The 7,170-nt window shown below is 43.4% G+C and overlaps 1 protein-coding gene across 1 annotated transcript in view; it reads left to right on the forward strand.

The window, feature by feature from the left end:
• Positions 1–14: 14 nt before the first annotated feature.
• The window catches only part of LOC108570966 (CD151 antigen-like), a 165,775-nt gene continuing 158,619 nt past the window's right edge, over positions 15–7,170 (forward strand). Inside the window, exon 1 of the transcript XR_001891371.1 lies at positions 15–267. The gene's annotated coding sequence lies outside the window, so the exon portion shown is untranslated. The remainder of the gene's footprint in view (positions 268–7,170) is intronic.

Raw genomic sequence — 7,170 nt, forward strand, 5'->3', positions numbered from 1 at the left:
CCGTTTCACGTTCGCTCCCGAAACAAATGGATTGTCCCCCCTCGTGCCGCGTGACACGTTGTGCAAACGAATCAGTGTTACCTCGTGTGCCTCCACGGTAGATCAAGTGTTCCTGCGAGCTCGTGGTGCGAACAAGTTGCCGCGTTACGCAACTCGTCCGTTCATTCGCAGCCACGCGGGAAATTTATTGGCGAACCAAACCGGCGGATCGCTTCCTCTCCGTCGTCTCCTGTTCACTGTCCCGCGATCGTTTTCAGGACGTGCTCGGTAAGTCGACGTTTAATATTTGACTAGATAAAGCCAGTTTGTTAAGCGGATGGGTAACATGGTAGAAGGACGCGATCTTAAGAACGCAGAAAGTGTAAAAAATGGCGGCTATTGTTTTGATGCGTGTTTACGCGGTTCTAGTGGCGCTGTTAGTTGATTTACTTAACCTTGCTCCTAAGACGCGAGTTTTAATAGACTGTTTGATTACGTTACGCAATAACTTCCGACAGTTTTACGGAGAACGTTTCGACGATCTGTGAAACGTTCCGTGACCTTGCTAGCTCGAGCAAATATCAACGTAGAAACATCGTTCGAACCGGCTAATTGTGCGACGCGTACGTGCACGATCGTTCTTCTTTCGACTATTTGTAAAAAATATTACGCGACACGCAACGTCCCGAAGCGTGTCGAAGAAACGAGAACGGAGTATACATGTTCGATTCGTTATCGATCCAGCTCGAGCGTGCTCGCTCGTAGTTTCGATGGACCGTGTAAACTTTTGCATACCGTTGAACGAAATGCAGATAAAGCGTGCATGATCGATCACGGTGGACGATACGAGTTCGTTAAATCACGTGATCGCGCACAGGCGACAGACTTGTTTTGACAGTCATAGAAAGAATTCCGCCTGTTCGTTCCGGTCATACCGGTTCCCATCGTGTAAAGACTACGAAGGAGGCGTAGGATAGGATAACGAGAGCGAGAAAGACAGCCGGGAAAGGGTGAAAAAGAGAGCAACAGAGGATTCGAGTGAACGGGTCACTCGACGACAAGAAATCCGACGTGCGACACCATACGCTTTCCTCGTCGCGTCCCCTGAGATGATCGTGTTATATCGGCCGCCGCGCCGCTCGATTTTGAGGTTAATTCACGTCAACTTTTTTATCGACCGAGCGGAGGCGGGTTCGAACGTGTCTCTTAACCTGCTTTAAGTGCACTCTTCACAGACCGACCAACGTATACGAAACTTAACCTTTCAATTGAGGAATACACCAGTTAATTCCTTCTTTAAAATATACCACTCCCTTTTTATGTAAACCGATCATTTATTTATCCGTAAATTTCTCTGTATCGAGCTAACGTGGAAAAAAGATTAGATAAACGTGGGGTGGCCGTAAGTAAATGGCATACAGTTTAAGGATACGGAACTCGTTTAAAAAGACCTCTTCGCGGTAACTTTCCCGAAAGAAAAGTACGCGATGTAAATTTCGAAAAAAGCCCCGGCAAAGTTATTTTGTCACGGTAAATTAGCTTAAAAGCCATCGTTCTCCCCCCCTTCGAAGTTTCTTTTACGCCGCTTTCGGTTCACCGTGCTGGCAGCGTTCGCGGAACGAAAAACTCCCGTGGGCCGTTGCCTCGACGGAGATTGCTCGCGGCAGGGCAGCGTCTCTATCCACCACGGAGAGAGCGTCTAAGGTAGTTTGAATTCCAGACGGATTGTTGCGGTCCCGCGACGCGGGGGCTAAGTGAATCGCGGAGCGCGTGGAACGGTTTCAGTCAAGGTTGAGGCAGTTTTCTCGTTACTGAAAGTACCAGGCGATGTCCGTCGTAGAATGATTTAACGCGTCTCCTCGGCTGTTTCCCCATCTTTACGTCGTTGCTCGCGAAGGCCGCGGTGAATATTTCCGCTTCGATTTGTCTCGTTGCTGCATCCCCCCCCTCTTCCTCTGATTTCTCTCGTATCGTTCACATTCTCCGCGTATCTTAATGACGATGCCACCGTAATAACAGTAATGACGATACATCCGGAGTATGGAGACTGGACTCACGGGTTTGAGTAACACGGTTAACCTGTTAACCGTCGCTAGTTTCGATTAATGTCGCTCGTTGATCGAGTATCATCCAGTAACGGATTAGAATATTTTTTTAATGTTTCTTTTTTTTTTTTTAACAAAATAGTGAAATATCTACATGAGAAACGACGAGATACTACAGGGTGTCTCAATTAAAATAAGCTATTTAAATACATATCTCCTTCAGTTGTGAAGGTATAGAAAATATTTTACGTGCAATTTGACCGGTATCTAAGGACGAATACGCTGCAAAGAATATTTTTTCGAAATTCTCAAGGTCACCGATGATTTTTTGCACATAAATGCATATTTTTTTTTTCTCTTCGATATTGTAACTAAAATAAAATACGTATAGAGGTGTATAAAAATGTGACCTTGAAACGACCTTCGCCCTCGAAAATTTGAAATCTCTTCAGCAACGATGGAAGAAATATACTTTTCTGTTATCACAGTTGAAGAAAACATTTAAGCGTTATAATAATATTCATCCAAAGGAGCCAGTGGAAAAAGCTCCAAGCATGGTCCTACCTTATCTTTATCCACGCAACGTAAACGTACCTTATCGATCGTTTTGATTATACAAAACTATGTTAATATTTCCACCTGGGCATTCGGCGCAAGGCAAACACAGCTATCTTCCCTCGCCGAAGTATCTTCTTTTTTCGCGGGTTTCCACGTCTGCGTATCACTCTGTTTCTCTCCTCAAATAATTACAACGATAGTGACTCAGAAATGAAACGGACGAAACGTAGAGGAATCCTTCAGGTTAACATTGAAGTTCCTTTTTCTCTTCTCAATCGAACCAACAGGAAATTCGAAGGCGACAGGGTCACGTATCCGTTTGGAATACATGGATTTCTGTCCGCTTTCAATTTGAAATTAAGAGCGACCGCTTGTTATCGGCGGCCAGCAATAGGACAGCGGTGGCGTTTTCAGGTTACCGCACCTCGATTGTTCTCCAATTACCCGGAGCGTCTCCTACGTTGAATATGTATCGACGTTGCGCCGATATCGCGGCAAGAATGCCGCCGATGAATATACATAGAATCGGAGACGAGAGCGTTTCACCTCTTCGATAGGATATTAATTTGAAATTGGCTCCGTGTCCCGATATCCCTCCGATATCTCAACAAATCTATTCGTTTCTCTATTAGTGGGAATTATTCGTGGAAGAAAGTAGGGATGTACCGAGAGGGGTGAAATATATTTGGTTGGATATCTGTGCTTTGGGGTGCAAAAATGAAGTTTGTCGGGGGTAGGGGGATACACGTTTAAGGTGGAATTAATCTGTTAACACTTTTGTGTAATTAGATTATACAGGGTGTCCCGTAAAGAGTGTAACACCCGGAAATGGGGGTTGCTGGGGTGACTCTGAACAACTTTTTCCTTTACCAGAATGTTGGTTGAAGCTTCGTTTTTGAATTATTGACGAAAAACACAGGCCAATCAGAGCGCGCGTAGATCCCGCGTCCAGGCACGGGAGCGCAGGGACTAATCCGCGCGCGATCGTGAACAAACGCGTACACGTGACTTCGCACGGCTATTTTCATAAGGCTTAGAGAAATGGTTTTTTGCCGTCAAAATGTGCGGCCGGCAAAGTGTTGAATTAAGAATAATGTGGAATTGTTCGTTATTCGTGAATAACGAGAAAAGGAAAAAGTTGTTCAGAGTCACCCCAGCAACCCCCCATTTTCGGGTGTTCGAGGAGTTACGGGACACTCTGTAAATAGGTGCAATTTTATTGACCCAAGTTTAGTGTCTCGCTAGTCTCAGGACTAATACAATGAAAGAAGTGATCATGTAGGTTGAAAAGATACACGCTGTTGAATCTGGTGTCCAGATTTAACAACTAATACTTAGCCTCGTAACAATGATCGTATATGCAACTGTAAGTAAAGTTGCTTTCACGTTAGTGTAACGTCATGAAAGCTACTTATTCCCAATGTGGAGTTGATTGTAAGGAGCTCTAAAATAAAAAAACTAAAAAATACGAGTAATCGTAGGCTACTAAAATTTCTTATACAATTAGTCTTACACGATAAATCCTCGAAAAAGCGCAATTTTGTTTAATTATTTTCTTTCACTATCTATAATATTGCGCTATTTTTTCTGTTCTATGGCAAAAATGTAAGTTGTAGCATTTTAAATAAATGAGCTTATTTCTACACGTCTAGGAAACAATTAAAAAAATAAAATTGTTCGTTTGAGAAAAATGTTAAGGGGTTAAGGGCCTATTTTTCATTTTTTTCAGTTAGTGCAAATGGGTTAACTGGGTTCACCTCTCAAGCAGAAATCGAATATCTAGTTGATAATGAAAAATGAGTAAAAATGATAGCTAATTACACTTTATTTTGCATCTTGCTAATGTGACTATCAAGTATTTCATGTTTACTATAGGCATGACAGTCTAATTAATTATGAATAATCTCTTAATAAAAAACCATCGTGTTCTAAGTATTCGTGGAGCAATTACGAGATAACTCGTCTTCCCCAGTGCATTTTTCCTTCTCGTCTTCCTCAGACTATATTTGAAACGAAGTAGGAAACGTTATCACTATACTGTAGATTTTTATGCATTTTATGCATTGATAGAAAATTGGATGTATGTAATATGAAGAAATATCTAAATTTTTATAATACCTGGCAGGTAAACTAACTTTCTCAATTCGCTACATTCTCAAAACTACAAATTTGCATAAATATCCGCAGTCTAGTTATCACTTCTCGTTCAACCGACAAGGCTTCGATAAATAGAACTTCGCAACCGTTCGACGTTTCTTCACATAAATCTCGAACGTGAAAACGAAACGAAGGTATCGCGAACAGGCACATCGAACGTTACGTATGCACGTGTGTACGTATGTTAACGATTTCTGCGAGCACGAGTGGAATGAGAGCGTCGGGTGTTTCGTTATCACTGTTATCGCTTACTATATGCATGCAAGGATACACCTATGCACCATTCGCGCTCTACTCTGCGCTCGAAAGTGTTCGTCGTTTCAGCAGAAGACCTCGTATACCTTCTTATTCATAAGTCGAATAAAAATCCTCCTTGCAGTAATAATAAAAAATTAAAGACCACGCGTTAAACTTATGAATATCCAGTTGCAGTGGTTTGAAGAAAAAATATTGAAATTAGCGACTGATTTTAATTCTCTCCCTTAAAATTATACATATCCAATTGTAACAGTTTTTATTGGATTAATGGGTTAAAATAAATGGTGTTCACTATGAATTCTCTTAAACGTATTTTATTTTGTAGTATGGGTATTGAATGGTGGTGTTGAGTCAGCGCCCAACGAAAAACTTTTATATCATTTATTCAGAGAGATTAATTATTCTTATGCTACACTGATCCACACCGCTTCGCATGCCTCACCGCACTCTCCTTCCTCGCCTGTTTTCTCACCTCGCCCCCGTTTCCAACTCCTTGTTGATCGTTCCTCAAATGTCCAGCTTAATTTGTCCACTCACACATACACACGCGACACGCTTCGACCACTGACCTAGTGACGTATTGGCAAACCGAGCGATCAGCCGGTTGCCCATGAAACCATCGCGCTAGCTTCGCGGATCACACACACCCGGACGCGAGAAGACACTCCCAGATAATACCGATAAAAAAGTCGGGACTCGTGTTTACGAGTTCACCGGCGCACAACAGCGTCCTCACCCTCCCCGCTACGGATTAACTTTCCTTTTCTTTTTCCGTTTTGCGCGCGTTGTCCCCATCCTATTTTTCCGGTTTCGCTACTTTGTTGACTGTTTTCCTTTAATTTCCGCTTTTTCCGCAACACTCCGCTGTTCCTCAGCGCAAAATCCACTCCCTTCTCTGTTCTTCCGTTTCGTCACTTTCTTTTTGAAACTCGCCCCGCACTTTTCCCTTCTTTTTAGGCCCTTTTGCTCCGTAGCTTCTTCATTCTGATCTCTTTATTTCGCTTATTTTCACGCTTCTTCATCGTTACTGCCTTCATTTTATACTACCCACCTCTTCCCCCCTCGTCGTTTCATTTTCATTCTCGTCCCACCTCGATTCATCCTTCGTTTTTTTTACTCCGGTTACTAATTAACCGCTTCGTTTAATTTTGTCTTGCCGCCCCGCGCTTAATTTCTTGTTTCTTCTTCCACGTTAGTAGCTTCATTCTTCTTCATTCTTATCGACCTCACCAGCACGGCGCCCTTTTTCTTCCTTCACATTGCTCTATTAAAACGGAGGATGATAGGTGAATTCGTATAAATTTGTGTAAGGCTATCTCGTAATACTTAGATTGAAAATTTCTCTTCGGTCGAATTCCAAGTGCAAGAACCTGCGATGTTTAAATTGTCAAATCCTCGTTACAACTGTAGTATGAGGATTGAATGGTGGTGTTGAGCCAGCACATAACGAACAACTCTATACAATTTATCCAGAGATTAATTATTGCTTATGCTACACTCGAGATCCACACCGCTTCGCATGCCTCACCGCACTCTCCTTCCTCGCCTGTTTTCTCACCTCGCCCGTTTCCAACTCTCCTTGTTGATCGTTCCTCAAATGTCCAGCTTAAATTGTCCACTCACACATACACACGCGACACGCTTCGACCACTGACCTAGTGACGTATTGGCAAACCGTGCGATCAGCCGGTTGCCCATGAAACCATCGCGCTAGCTTCGCGGATCACACACATACACACGCAGCCAATGCGGCCCTCTCTTTCTCTCCTTCACCCTCTCTCTCACTTCCACTCCCACAATTTTCTTTGGCGCGGGAATGGCGCGTCTTAACGCTTCGAAAATCGCAGTCGAAGTGAAGGAAAGAACCCGTAAGGGCACGACAGAAAGTCTGTTGCGCATTTAACCCTTTCGATACGGCTACGTCGTTCGCGAGTGTGCTTCCGCTCTACGGATACTCTCGTCGCGAATAAGGTTCGACTGTACGGGTCAGTTACAACGCGAACGTATACCGGGTGTCCCGTAACTCCTTGAACACCCGGAAATGGGGGGTTGCTGGGGTGATTCTGAACAACTTTTTCCTTTACCAAAATGTTGTTTGAAGCTTCGTTTTTGAATTATTAACGAAAAACACTGGCCAATCAGAGCGCGCGTAGAGCCCGCGCTCAGGGACGAA

This window comes from Habropoda laboriosa, unplaced genomic scaffold, assembly GCF_001263275.1.
Source record: "Habropoda laboriosa isolate 0110345459 unplaced genomic scaffold, ASM126327v1 scaffold88, whole genome shotgun sequence".
In the NCBI taxonomy this organism is placed as follows: domain Eukaryota; kingdom Metazoa; phylum Arthropoda; class Insecta; order Hymenoptera; family Apidae; genus Habropoda; species Habropoda laboriosa.